Source organism: Bombina bombina, chromosome 1 (assembly GCF_027579735.1).
Source record: "Bombina bombina isolate aBomBom1 chromosome 1, aBomBom1.pri, whole genome shotgun sequence".
NCBI classification, from domain to species: domain Eukaryota; kingdom Metazoa; phylum Chordata; class Amphibia; order Anura; family Bombinatoridae; genus Bombina; species Bombina bombina.
The window spans coordinates 506,843,085-506,859,154 of NC_069499.1; the positions used below are offsets into that span (position 1 = coordinate 506,843,085).

Below are 16,070 nucleotides of genomic sequence, written 5' to 3' on the forward strand. Positions count from 1 at the left end.
TTTTTTTTCAATTTTTTCATCATATTTTATAATTTTTTTATAGTAAATTATAAGATATGATGAAAATAATGGTATCTTTAGAAAGTCCATTTAATGGTGAGAAAAACGGTATATAATATGTGTGGGTAACTGGGTACAGTAAATGAGTAAGAGTAAATGTACAGCTAAACACAAACACCACAGAAATGAAAAAACAGCGCTGGTCCCAAACGGTAAAACAATTGAAAAAATGGTCTGGTCACTAAGGGGTTAAAATTGCATGTTCTTTCTAAATCATAAAAGAAAAAAATTGGGTTTCATGTCCCTTTAATAACCAGGCTACACAAATGACTGATAGATTCAAAAGCAAAATAAACAGCTGTAAAAGAATCTGTTGTCATGCAAATATATTTATTACACTTAACTACTTCTCTGTGTTATATAAATTACTAGAATTCATTGTTTTTTTATGTGTTCACTTCTAGGATGTTGCAAGGCTGGTGTTGCAAATTCTGCACAATGCATTACAGACTCAGACTGCAGCATCAAGGAGTCAGTAACATGTGGCTTCCTGGCACATTATGAAAGCTATTTTATGACTAACATTTACTCCTTTACATCCTAGTATTAATATATTCGTGTAAAGTTAACCCTTTAGCCAACTGCTGCAAGGGCCAATCTTTATTGCCTAGAAACAGGCTGCATTCATCTTTGGAAATCAACAGGTTAATAAAGGAATAAACAGATAGCAAATCTGAAAGAAACTTTTGCTGTTTTTGGTATAATTAATGTACTATAATGACCACAATTGCAGCACACGCAATTAAGACGGCATTTGCACAATAACTAAACTGTATTTTACTTTGTACGTAAAAGTAAAAAATGCTTCCAGTGTAAAACAAAAAAAAAAGACAAACAAACTTGTTTATCATAAACATTATTCTATCTACAGACTCTATACGTTCGCATAAAGTCAGTGAAAAGATTCTTAGCAAGGGGAGGTAAATGTTAGAAGGAACAGCCTGAGATGAATAGCGTATTCTGATTGGCTGAGCATCAACAACGTCATGTGAGCTTTTAGTGGTGATTGGCTGCTAGATGTGGGTGTTTATTATATGACATTCTTGACTTTCGTTTTTGTCAGAGCTGTTAACTGATCAGGAAGAGGATCATTCTGTAGCAGTACAGGGATTCCCAGATCCAGTCTTCTAATTTTTCTGCAAATACCTGCTAAGGGATCCCGTCTATATTACCAGGTGAGTGGCTGGAATATAAATCTGTACTTATGTGCATCAGTGATTAATGTGTGGTCACTGCTTAAGGGAACTTAAGCAGATGAAGGGAACATTGTGAGTTTAGCGTTTTCTCAGCCATATTATTTTAATACACACATTTGTATGAGGGCCTGAGGGCTGCCAACAATACTGCAATGACACAAGGAGAGACACATTCTGTGGGTTGTAATCGTAGTTTTCCCATAGACTTTTCCCAGGCAGTACTTAAACATGAGCTCTGCTCACCCATATTGATACATAGTTGTATATACATTTGTAACTCTATGTGTTACATAGACACTTAAAGGGACCCTGCTAATACAAATTAGACAGCACAAAATGCACTATGGCTGAGAAAATAATGCTCATACAACACAGCTTTAAAGGGACAGATCACAGCACCTGCACATTCAAACACAATCTTAAAGGGACAGAAAACAGTATTCACAAACAAACAAAACTCACATGCTGTAAAATGACAGCTCACCCCATGCTCAGACAGTCTTGAAGAGACAGGCACACAAAGACAAAGCACACAGCCTTTAAAGGGACAGCTCACACCACACACACACTCTTAAAGGTACATACAATTTACAATTCACAGAGCCTTAAAGTAATAGTCCAAACATCACACACATATACACCTTCAAAGGAACAGTACATACACACAAACACAATGTATACAGATTTAATAGAGCAGCTCACACTGTCTTAAAAATACAGGCACACGCTTGTGTACACAGCCTTTATTATTATTATTATTATTATTTTTATTATTATTATTATTATTATTATCGGTTATTTGTAGAGCGCCAACAGATTCCGCAGCGCTATAAACAAAGGGGGAGTACAAAACAAAACAATTATAGGGTAGAGGGCCCTGCCAAGAGTTGCACTGTTGTAGTCAGCTCTTAAGAAGGTGATCTACAAACAGCTGGACTTGTAGGCTTACATCAGGGGATTGCAGTGGAGGAGAGGAACTGGTATTAGGAAAGGTTAGCGTAGGTTGTATGCGTCCCTGAACAGTAGAGTCTTTAGGGAGCACTTGAAGCTTTTAAAACTAGAAGAGAGTCTTGTGGAGCGAGGCAGAGAGTTCCACAAGATGGGAGCCAGTCTGGAGAAGTCCTGTAAACGGGAGTGTGATGAGGTGACAAGAGAGGAGGAGAGTAGGAGGTCATGAGCAGAGCGAAGGGGACGGGAGGGAGAGTATCTGGAGACAAGGTCTGAGATGTAGGGGGGGGCAGTGCAGTTGAGGGCTTTGTATGTAAGAGTGTGAGTTTTGTGTTTGATCCTAGAGGCAAGAGGAAGCCAGTGAAGGGATTGGCAGAGAGGCACAGCAGATGAAGAGCGACGTGTAAGGAAGATGAGTCTGGCAGAGGCATTCATTATGGATTGTAAAGGAGCTAGGCGGCAGGTGGGGAGACCAGAGAGGACAGAGTTGCAGTAATCAAGGCAGGAAAGAATGAGAGAGTGGATTAAAATCTTAGTTGTGTCTTGTGTAAGGAAGTGTCTAATTTTAGAGATGTTTTTAAGGTGGAAGCGGCAGGCTGTAGCCAAGGACTGAATGTGAGGAGTGAAGGAAAGATCTGAGTCAAATGTGACCCCAAGACATCGGGCTTTCGGGGTAGGGGTAATGATGGAGTTGTCGACAGTTATAGAGATATTGGGGGTGGAGATTTTGGAAGAAGGGGGGAGAATGAGGAGCTCAGTTTTGGAGAGATTTAGCTTGAGGTAGTGAGAGGACATCCAGGAAGAGATGTGAGAAAGACAGTTACTGACACGGGTTAGCAAGGAAGGAGATAGGTCTGGTGCAGAGAAGTAGATTTGGGTGTCATTGGCATACAAATGATATTGGATACCGTGGGACTTAATTAGGGAACCTAGTGATGACGTATAGATTGAGAAGAGAAGGGGACCAAGGACAGAGCCTTGCGGTACTCCGACAGAAAGTGGTGACGGGGCAGAGGAGGCCCCAGAGAAGGCTACACTGAAGGTACGGTTTGACAGGTAGGAAGAGAGCCATGAAAGGGCTGTGTCACAGATGCTGAAGGATTGGAGGGTTTGGAGCAAAAGATGGTGGTCGACAGTGTCAAAGGCTGTGGACAGATCAAGGAGGATAAGCAGAGAGAAGTGGCCTTTTGATTTAGCTGTAAGTAGGTCGTTGGTGACCTTAACAATAGCTGTCTCTGTGGAGTGATAGGGACGAAATCCAGATTGCAGCGGGTCAAGTACTAGTGCTGAGGGAGAGGTTGAAAATGTGTGTTAGTATAGGGGTAAGGGTAGCAGAGAGAGAGGGGAGCAGCTGTGAGGGGATAGGGTCAAGGGGACAGGTAGTGAGGTGAGAGCGCAGTATAAGTGCCGAAACTTCTTCCTCAGTAACAGGGGAGAATGAACTAAGCCTTTAAAGGGACAAATCACACCAAATGCACACCCAAACACAGTCTTAAACATGTTACATTATGCCCTAACACAGAAAACAGGTTTAAAGGGGTAGATCACGCCACCACAATCATTGAGTCTTAAGGGACAGACACAACACATGCAGCCTTTAACGGAACAGATCACACCAAATGAATACCATAACAAGTCTTAAATGGGCAGACCACATAATGCCTGAACACACAAAACACAAAGTTTAAAGGGACTGATAACCCCAGGCATACTTATTCTTAAAGTGACGATACACAAATACTGCACACTCACCCTTAAAGTGAAAGTCAATCCTAGCATTTTACAAACGCTAGGATTGACTATTGAAACAAATAAAGGGGACTTTAATTCATTAAGTATAAGATACTTCATGTAGAAAGCTCCTTTATTTGTTTCAACCGATCACCGTTCTTAGCTGCTACACCTCTTAGCCAATCGCCGTACAGTAAATCCAGCTCCCATGGGCGCCAAGCCGGATTTACTGCACGCCTATTGGCTAAGAGGTGAAAACGTCACCTCTTGGCAAAATTTTTTTTAGCCGTGGGCTGCTGTAGCGGCTAAGAACGGTGATCGATTGAAACAAATAAAGGAGCTTTCTACACTTTATGAATGAAAGTCCCCTTTATTTGTTTCAATAGTCAATCCTAGCGTTTGTAAAATGCTAGGATTGACTTTCAATTTAAAGGTACAACATACACTACACGCAAACAGTTTTAAAGGGACAGTCTACAATAGAATTGTTATTATTTTAAAAGATAGATACTCCCTTTATTACCCATTCCCCAGTTTTGCACAACCAACACAGTTATAATAATAATACATGTTTTACCTCTGTGATTATTTTGTATCTAAGCATCTTCTGACAACCCCCTGATCACATGACTGTGACTATTTAAAAGCTATTGCGTTGCATTTAGTACTGTGTTGTGCTAAATCTTAAATAACTTCCCGGGTGAACACATTGTTATCTATGTGGCCCACATGAACTATCAGTCTCCTGTTGTGAAAAGCAAATACAAAAGCATGTAATTAAGAGTCTGTCAATAGAGCCTTTGGAACAGGCAGAAATTTAATATAAAAGTATATTAATTTAACAATTTTGGTTGTGCAAAGCTGGGGAATGTGTAGTAAAGCCATTATCTATCTTTTTAAACAATAACAATTTTTGTGTAGACTGTCCCTTTAAAGGGACACTGAACCCAAGTTTTTTATTTTGTGATTCAGATAGCGCATGCAATTGTAAGCAACTTTCTAATTTACTCCTATTATCAATTTTTCTTCGTTCTCTTGCTATCTTTATTTGAAAAAGAAGGCATCTAAGTTTCTTTTTAGTTCAGAACTGTGGACATCATTTTTTTATTGGTGGATGAATTTATCCACCAATCAGCAAGGACAACCCAGGTTGTTCACCAAAAATGGGCCGGCATCTAAACTTACATTCTTGCATTTCAAATAAAGATACCAAGAGAATTTGATAATAGGAGTAAATTAGAAAGTTGCTTAAAATTTCATGCTCTATCTGAATCACAAAAGAAAAAATGTGGGTTCAGTGTCCCTTTAACGGTAAAGGCATGCACACACAGTGCACACAGTTTTAATGCACTCCCAAGGACAGTCTTAAAGGGTAACATCAAAGTATGCACACAGTATTAAAGAGACAGCCCACACCATGTGTGTCCTTAAAGGTACAGGGGACACAAAATGCACACAGCTTTTTATAGAACAGATAATGCCAGATGCACACCCAAACAGTGTTAAAGGGACAGATCATGGTATGCCTGAACACACATCTAGGGCAAGATAACATATGCAGTTTATGATTAGCTAGCTAAAAAATGCAAGGGTTTTAACAAATATGGTTACATCATAAGTAAATAACAGTTACACATTAGAATTGTAGGTTTTACTGTGTTTGACAATACATAAAAAAAAGGCAAAGGTCAGGGATGAACTAGATACATTCCCAATGTTTACAATGAGTTGTGTACATACATTCATATATTTGGCCTACCAGGATTTAAGTATTTACTGATACTAGCTGGAATGCAAGAACTTAAACAAGGATAGAAAAAGATTAGATTTAGAAAAATTAAACACACACTCAGAACTAGCTACATTTTATGGCCCCATTAACCAGACTGGCCTCTCCTGACTAATAATGCCCGCATACAAATTAACCCATTCAGACCTCACAAGGCACTGCAAAAAATCGAGACAGATATTGCTTATTATTTTCAACACTAACATAGAACCACGAAAATCGGTATCACATATTCAGCGCAAGGACTTAAGTGGCGAAAAGGGAGAAATTTTACTCCATTTTCACCTCACCACACATAGGTAGGCGCAGCAAGCCTTGCGCTGAGTATGTGAGCACCATAACCCCCTGAAAATAGTAACTAACACCTAACGCATACACAATATCTATCTACCTGTCAACCGTCATCCCCCACCGCAATAACTAATTAACTTTTAACCCCTAATCTGCCAACCCCCACATTGCAAAACATCTAATTAACCTATTAACCCCTAAACCACCATCACCCCACAATGCAATATACCTTAATAAACTGTTAACCCCTAATCCACCATTCCCATATCGCAAAGTACCTATTAAAACTATTAACCCCTAAACTGCCACCCCACACAACAAAATAATCCTAATGAAACTATTAACTCCTAAACCTCCAAACCCACACAACGCAAATAACTAAACTACAACCCCCCCTAACCTAACACCCCCTAAATTAACCCCAATTACCTACATTTAAAAATACTAAGCTACAATTAAAATAAAAAAACTAACAATACTTAAAAATAGAAAACCTAACATTAAATTAATCTAAGATTACAAAAAATAAAAAAATTCTAACATTACATCTATACTATAATTGCGTTTGTAATGTTTGTCGCTGTCGGCAGTTGCGCACGCATCCTCAACGGAATGTTGGCAGCGCAAGGACAAAATAATTCACCTGGATGCAGCAAAGCTGCATACAAGTGAATTCCGAAAATGGCAGGGTGTTGAACCCTGCCATTTTCGGAATCCACCGGTATGCAACGAAGGCAAATGGAGCATTACGAAAGCAACAACTAACCGCCCACATTAAAATATTAAAAAAAAATAAAAATCTAACCGCCCGCATCAAGTATTAAAAAAAACAAACAAAAAAAACCAAACCGCCCGCATCAAGTATTTAAAAAACAAAACACCGCCCGCACGAAATATAACAAAAAAAAAATCCTACACAAAGTATTAACTCCTAAACAGCAAAACCCCCACATTGCTAGATACCTAATTTCCCTATTAACCCCATAACTGCAAAACCTCTACATCGCAATAAACCTATTTTCCCTATTAAATCTTAAACCGCAAAACCCCCACATTGCAATAAACCAAATTAATTTATTAATCCTTTAAACCGCCAAAATGCAAATAACTAACACCCCCTAACCTAACACCCCATTAAATAAATCCACATTACTTAAACTAATACATTTTAAAGTTATAAAAAAGGCTAACGTTACAGAAAAAAAAAAATCAAATTACCAAATGTAACAAAATTAAACCTAATCCCTATGAAAATAAAAAAGACCCCCAAAATAAAAACAAACAGACAACATAAAAACTCTAAGAATAAACTACCAGTAGCCCTTTAAAAGGACTTTTTGCAGGGCATTGCCCCAAGATAATCAGCTCTTTTACAAAAAATATACAAAGTCCCACCTAACATTAAACCCCCACCCCCCAAAATAAAAGAACCTAACACTAAAAAACCTAAACTACCCATTGCCCTTAAAAGGGCATTTGTTTGGGCATTGCCCGTAAAAGGGCATTTAGCTCTTTTACTGCCCATCCCTAATCTAAATAAAACAACCCCCCTTAAAAATTCCAAAGTCTAACCCCCAGGTTGGTACTCACGGTTCCTGAAGTCCGGCGGAGAAGGTCCTGTTTCAGGCGGTGAAGTCTTCTTCCAAGTGCAACCTCTTCTTCTTCCAGGAACATCCTGCGCGGAGCGGAGCTGAAGACCGTGGAGCTGAAGACCGGCGACCCTGGAACTGCAGACCGGCGACCGCGGAGCCATGGAGCGTGGAGGATCCTCTTTGTACGATCTCCGCCGTACTATGAATAGTGAATTCAAGGTGCACGATTAAAGATGGCGTCCCTTGAATTCCTATTGGCTGATTTGATTCTTCAAAATATCGGTTAATAGGGTAATTTAGGTTTATTGCGATGTGGGGGTATAGGGGTTAATAGGGTAATTAGGTGTATTGCGATGTGGGGGTTTTGCGGTTTAGGGGTTAATAGGGTAATTTAGGTTTATTGCGATATGGGGGTTTTGCGGTTTAGGGGTTAATAATATATTTAAGATAGTAGTCCATTAAAATTATAGTATTGCTACAACTGTAGCTTAAATATTTATATAAAAGAAGAGTTACAAAATAGGTTGTTTCTACATCTGTAGTTTAAAAAAAATTATTAGACTGCCCTCTGGGCAGGCTTAACAACTAGTAAAATAATAAACCAAATGATCAAAATTAAAAAAAATGGGATCGCCAGCTCGATGCATGCTCTCTTCAGGCACCTACTGCATCGCCAACGGAACTCGGCATACCTCCGTGTCCTACCGCGTCACGCCACCAACAGCTCCAATTACAGCTTCCACGTGGGTAGTGACATCATCAAAAGTCAAAGTTCACCCGCTCCGGTATTAAGGTGACAATACGGCAAGAAAAAGCTGGTTAAAGTAAACATCAGAGAAAGCAGGATATCTTGCATGTTAAAAAATCCATTATTTATTTCCAAAAATTAAAAACGGTTCACAGTATAAAACCAAGGGGGACGCAGCACAGGCAGGCTTATGCGTTTCAGCTTGTAGCCTTAATCATAGCCTAATGTACACAATCTGACATTCAAATTAAAAAGGTAGAAGATCGTTCCTATAGGTTAAACATTACACACCTCCCTTGCAAAGATGACTAACTCTTCACATTCTATGCCAAACTCAATTCTTCATATTGAGTAACTGGGCACTATGAGAATACCGTTTGTCAAAAAATGCACAATTATTCTCAAATAAATAGTGATAGCTGCACTAATATTTACACAATATTATGCAATAGCACAACATTCATCATAAAGAGACCTGTGTCAGACATATGGATATAAAGTTTATATTTTTATAATAATGTAAATAATTGCAACAATAATATCTACAGAAGGGAACCAGAGAACGTAAATAGCAACAAATATTTAAAGGGACAGTCTAGGCCAAAATAAACTTTCATGATTCAGATAGAGCATGTAATTTTAAACAATTTTCCAATTTACTTTTATCACCAATTTTGCTTTGTTCTCTTGGTATTCTTAGTTGAAAGCTTAACCTAGGAGGTTCATATGCTAATTTCTTAGACCTTGAAGCCCACCTCTTTCAGATTGCATTTTAACAGTTTTTCACCACTAGAGGGTGTTAGTTCACGTATTTCATATAGATAACACTGTGCTCGTGCACGAGAAGTTATCTGGGAGCAGGCACTGATTGGCTAGACTGCAAGTCTGTCACAAGAACTGAAAAAAGGGGCAGTTTGTAGAGGCTTAGATACACGATAATCACGGAGGTTAAAAGTATATTATTATAACTGTGTTGGTTATGCAAAACTCGGAAATGGGTAATAAAGGGATTATCTATCTTTTAAAACAATAAAAATTCTGGTGTAGACTGTCCCTTTAAATCAATAAGGGTTCCTATGGAAATAAACATATGTATAAGGGAACTAAGCCTCACACTTTGACAAACGTAATTGCAGCCCCCCCTTGGTCTATGGACCCTCCCAATGGCACATCATTTGAAAGTTTTTAAATCGCCATTATGTTCCAACACAAAATGTTTGACCAAGGGAGTGGATGATCTGCCTACACTAATAGAGGAAAAATGTTCCCTAATCCTTGTTTTCACATCTCTAGTTGTGAGTCCTACATATTAATATTATTATTATTATTATTATTATTATTAGGCCAAGCACTATAGTGCTGGACACCTATTGTTTTTGCTCAGATTATTATTATTATTATTATTTTTATTATTATTTTTCCTCCATTTTTTAAAAAAAAGCTTATAATAACAACAGCATAACTCAAAAACTCATGAAACTTGGCACAGTGCTAGAGATTTATGCTGTGCATAATCCTATGCAACATAAATCTCAAAGGTCATGTGATCTAACAGCCATATTGCTTTTTGCAACAAATTTCGACAAACGCTTGAAAATCTTCTTCTCCGGAACCGCTTACATTACACTTGTGAAACTTGCTATGTGCATTGCTGTACTGACCTAGAATAAAGTTTGTTCAAGAGAAGTTTTTTAGTCACATGATCTAGCTGCCATTTTGAAAAGTGCGAAAATCTTTAAACATCTTCTTCTCTGCAACCGCTAAGTACAATGAAGTGCAATTTTCTTTTTTTTATTAATCAAAGTTTTTTTATTATGGTATTTAGCAATACATTAGTCATAACATGCCAACATGAATATCATCTTCATTATATGATGACAGATGACAGACATAAGATGAAAAAAAACAAAAATAATACAGGATAAACCTCAGGATTAACAAAACCGAACATCCAGATAAGACTTGTCATCAACCAAAAAGTGTAGCTTATATAAAGAACTAAACATAGCTTGAGTATAATATGGTAAGAACCATTCTGATGGCAGATATGATATATTAGGGTACTGTTATGTTATACACTTATATATTACAAAGATCACCTTGATACCTTAAAATTTAACATACTATATGGCTAGTACATCATTCATATACACAGTTCAGTTTTCACGTTGATACCTTAAGATTTTAATTTTTATTTAGTATTACTATAATACCTCTTTATCTGGGTACTCTACCTACTAGAATGATACTGTAACTTATACAGTTTAGAGCATATACCAATATTATGAGAGGTATGATTCTCAAGCATCTAGTCACCAATCTCACTTATTAAAATGGCAAGCAGAAGTCTCTCAACATTGTTAAACCAAGAGAAGGATGTGAAGAAGATGAAAACAAACATAAACTAAAAAGTACAAAAATGTGTTCATAACCTTCTGATGCGAAAGTGAGAATAAAGAATTGTTAACCAGCGAATGATGATATAAGAACATCAATGTGAGTAAGGCGCCCTTGTCGTCTCGTCATATTAGGCCCAGTAGCCAATTGGAAAGCCTTAGGAGATTTAGGTGGGGGACAATACGAGTACATAGAATGCTGAAAAGTATTTGTCGCAGTGTTATCATTACGCCCATGATATCCAGGACTCAACTACAAAAGTCTACCGGAGCCATCCCACTATTCCCCCCACTATTACATGGTCCCAAAAGCACCAACAATAAAGTATTTCTCAAGCCACTCTCATGTATATAAAACTGGAGAGTTGCATGAACCCTTAGTATATCTCTTCCACCCATATCTAACAGAGGTTATTGATGCTGGTTTACCCAAAAATTTAAATTATAGAGGAGAGGAGCTGTCTAATCCTATAGGGGGTATGCTTGGGCACCAAATTTTGGAGGATAAGAGTGCGTATGTATTAGGTCACTATGTAGTAAGCCTTTAGGACTCTATGCTAGGGATTCTAGGGTATAGTTCTGTAGACTCCCTGCCCCGGCCGTAGGCAGATGGGCCCACACTCAGTGAAGCGGACTCTATAGTCTCCACTCATTTTCGAAATATAATACAATTTATAAATAAACCCTAAACCTAGCTACATTCCAAAAGTTAGTTCCAACTTACCCTCAATTCCCAGAGACTGTTGTCAGGACGTAGAATAACCAGCCGTATTAACACTGGTATCTAGCTTATGTGAAATACGCAAACTCTCAAAAATGTACTATGTTTGAGCTGACAGTTTTCTGCAAGCCATATACACAGCTTAGCACTATAAGTACCCCCCACAAGGTTCAAAACATTGCTTAATCATAAACGATATAAGTAAAACAATTCCTCTTAATTTGCCCTATAATTTAGTGACATCTCCCTCCTGACACAATGTAGTATAGTAGGTGTAAACTATGTCTGAGTACAGTCATACTATGAACCTATCCACATGTATATAAAAACATTGGGTAGAAATACTCTATTGTGAACCAAAGTATATTCCAGTTCCGTTAATATATCTCACTAGGGTTTTGCAGTATGTTAGACCACCTATTATGGGTCTATAATAAGTCCAGAAAGTTGTGCTTGTAGGGATGAAGAGGCCTACGCCATAACAACAGCAGCCGACCTATGTACTTGTAAATGATTTAGCCCCTCAATCAAGTCATATTCACCTCTCCCAGACTTATGGTGTATAGATGTCTGCCACCTGGATCCCATGAAAAAACTGTAGCAGCTGGTAAATTTTGCAACCTCTGCCCGTTACAACCAACCCAATTTATAAATGCCGGAGTGTAACTCTTGTACTGGGACCTGCAGAAAAGCTGAGTTGGAGATCCAAATAAAAGCGGGTCAGGTGGGCTCGACTTGCATAGAAAAGCTTGTTGCCTGACGATGTTAAATTGAACGTTCTTGGTCTGAACTTGCAGTGACTCCGGATTAGCTCCATTTTCCTGTTTGGGAGCACAGAAGATCTGTACCTGCTGTAACATAGACATCCTTGCCTCCGATTCTGAGGTATAAGCTCCTCTCCTAGTCTCCAACATGTCAAGTTTCTCCTCGCCAATTCGAGGTGTTAGGGAGGTATCCTCTGTATGATCGATACGAGTAGCGTATCTGATCTCTAACATCAGAAGGGCCATGTGGGAATCCACCCATCTCACAATCTTGGCAATTAAGTCCGGTATATTAGTCATCATGGCGGTTATATAGAGATCGACTTGGTCACCTCACAAATGCTGGTAATAGCAGATATATAGTTAATTGGTAAGGATAGTGGCAGGTTAATACTGCCTACCTCGATTACAAAGGTAACCGAGGGGGGGTCCAGATGTGAGTACTGAAATTCTGGCCTTCCTCCATAGCTAACACGTTTAGGGTTTAATATATGCAATCATAATAATAAAGGTATCTTACAGCTCCTTGTAATCTCCTCTGTTGGTTTCCTTTGTGGGGAAGTAGGAGGACTATTAATGGAGAGGATTTACTATTAATTGTGATTAATTGTTAGAAAAGCTTGAGGAGCTTTTCCATTATGCTGCTGATCCACGCTCAGGACACGCCCCCATGAAGCACAATTTTGCACATATGCTCTTTGCAAGGTCATCTACCAAGATTGTTCAAACTGCAGATTTTCCATGGCCAACATGGCCGCTATGAGCCATTCGCCTTTTTATCGCTGTTAAATTGCGTAAATTTGCACTTTATGCTTTATGTTTACACTATTTAACTATATTACAATGTATAGACACATGATTACACATAGTCATGACCCTTAAAGGCAATATTATAGTAAAAATTTGCACTGCGCAGTCGCCTTCGGGAAATAAAACATTTGCAAATTTTCATGAAACTTCTGCAAATTGTAGAGGTCTATAGCATTAGTATGTGCAATTTGAAAGCCATACATTGCATCACTTTGCCATTTTGTTTCGTATGTGCTGTTTTTAAAAACTACAATAATCTTCTACTCCAAAACCTCTTATAGAACAGACTTGAAATTTTGTTTATAAAGTCATCTTATGACTAACATTCAGATTTGTTCAAGAGAAGTTGATAGGTCATGTGGTTTGGCAGCCATTTTGAATTGTTAAAAAACGCTTAACAATATTTTTAACCAATAATAAAACAAAAACTGTTTTACAAAAATGCTTTATTTTTGCCATGTTTATTGACATCTATGGTGAGCACTATTGTGCGTAATATGAAGGCTGTATATCACATGATCTGTCAGCCATTTTGTTTTACGCAACAATTTCAAAAAATTATTTCCTCTGCAACCTCTTATGTTAGAACTGTGAAACTTGCTATATAACCTTATATTGTGACCTAGAGTCACAGTTGTTCATGTTGAAGGAATTGGTCACACGCTGTGGCAGCCATATTGGTTTACGTGAACATTTTGAAAATGTATTTTCTTTGCAACCGCTTATGTTAAAGCTGTGAAATTTGCTGTATAACCATATATTGTGAACTAGAGTTAGATCTATTAGTATTGAAAGTATTAGTCATATGCTATAGCAGCCATCTTGAAAAACGCGAAAATTTCGAAAATGTATTTTTTTTTACCAACTGCATGTGTTAGAACTGTAAAAACTTGCGTTAAAGCTTTATATTGTGACTTAGCTGCTTGTATGCCATTGCAAAGGCGATGCACTTGGCCACCTCTATTTCTGCTTGCAGCTATATTTATTATTATTATTATTATTATTATTATTATGTAGGACTCACAACTAGAGATGTGAAAACAAGGATTAGGGAACATTTTTCCTCTATTAGTGTAGGTAGATCATCCACTCCCTTGGTCAAACATTTTGTGTTGGAACATAATGGCAATTTAAAAACTTTCAAATGATGTGCCATTGGGAGGGTCCATAGACCAAGGGGGGGGGCTGCAATTACGTTTGTCAAAGTGTGAGGCTTATTGGATAGTTTCCTTATACATTTTTTTTCATAGCGCTGCGGAACCTGTTGGCGCTTTACAAATACCTGATGATGATGATGATGATAATAATATCAGGTATTTCTAGAGCTCCAACAGGTTCCGCAGCGTTATGAACATAGGTGGTATATAAAAACGATTACAGGTATCAAATTATGTTCCAACACAAAATGTTTGACCAAGAGAGTGGATGATCTACCCACACTAATAGAGGAAAAAATGTTTGCTAATCCTTGTTGAGAGCTGATTGCATTTCTGATGGAGTCGATTTTGTTGTTGAAGTAGCTGGCAAAATCATGGGCTGAGAGAAAAGTTGTGGTGGGGGGGCGGAGAAAAGTATTGAATGTGGAGAACAGACGTTTTGGGTTTGAAGAAAGAGTAGAGATACGAGTGGAGAAGTAATGTTGCTTATATAGGTTAAGGGCAGAATAGTAGGAGTTCAAGATGAACTTATAGTGAAGAAAGTCAGCAGAACTCCGAGATTTCCTTCAGTGTCGCTCAGCAGTACGGGAACATCTGCGTAGGTACCGTGTCAGAGGAGTATGCCAGGGCTGAGGATGAGTGTATGTTTTCCGAGTTATGGTAGGTGGGGCCAGGTTATCAAGGACTGATGTTGGGTGCAGCATATCAGATAAATCACATTTGTAGAGGTACCGTTTAAACAAGAGGTACCGTTTAAACAAGATTCGGTATTGTATATTTTATTTGTCACAAAAGAAGTAAAATCCTTGGACACATTCACAAGGTTTGCACTTATTGTGACCACATTTGTACATACCCTATGTTGTAACCAGGAGTTAGATTGTGTCTCAACTGACCTGAGTTGGGTAGGGGATAGTAAGAACCCTAGAGTGGGTCACATTTTATAGGAACACCTAAGGCCTTCATTAACAAAATCCACTAAGTGACCATCAGCAACAAATAACGAGAAATGTTTACATAGAATGGCACGTACTGTACATCAGGGTACTGTGTGCTATAATTGGTTACAAAGGTTACTCCTTCATTGTTCCCTTTATTACGTCTTATCTCATGGAAAAAATGTGTATTACTGAACACCCACAAAAGAGAATCATCTTTTCTATATATAAGATATTACTTGCTGCTAAATCCCCTAATCCTTATAGGTTTATTAAGACCTGGGAAAATAAACTAGGCAAAAAATATACCCCAAAAAATTGGACCACTATTTTTCGGAACACTACACATTTGGCCCACTCCACACAAACATTAGAAACTAACTATAAAATCATTTTTTGTTGGTACACCACAGAGTAATAAACATATGTTTCCGGGGGCATCTAACAAGTGCTAGAGATGTAATTCTGATAATGGGAAAATGTGCCATATATGGTTGTCATGCCACAAAGTAAGGGATTTCAGGACTGTGATTTTGAGGGAAATAAATACTATCTCATCTAATAACTTTTAATTGTCACCACAAATCTGCTTATTTAATGTGTTAAATGACATAACAAGTGTGATAAAGAAAAAAATCTAGGGCAAATATTATTTAACGCTGCAAAACAATTTATAGCATCCCACTGGAAGTCAGTTGAAATCCCCACCTTGGCCTTATGAAAGGATAGGGTTAAATCTAATATATTGTTAGAAAGATATTATCTTAAAACAAATCGCTTACAAATATAGAACGATCTTGTATTGTATTAGGATTCTTACAAGGGCCTCTAAATTCCAAGTACCACTAGCTAACTAACCTTTTTTTCCACCTCATTCCATCTCATACAGACTAGAGATTCTGAATCCTTATATTAAGATAAAAAGATAC

At 38.0% G+C, this 16,070-nt stretch overlaps 1 protein-coding gene across 1 annotated transcript in view; it reads left to right on the plus strand.

Moving 5' to 3' along the window:
- The first annotated feature begins 1,122 nt into the window (after positions 1–1,122).
- Positions 1,123–16,070, plus strand: part of STAT1 (signal transducer and activator of transcription 1) — a 145,730-nt gene continuing 130,782 nt past the window's right edge. Inside the window, exon 1 of the mRNA XM_053698593.1 lies at positions 1,123–1,235. The gene's annotated coding sequence lies outside the window, so the exon portion shown is untranslated. The remainder of the gene's footprint in view (positions 1,236–16,070) is intronic.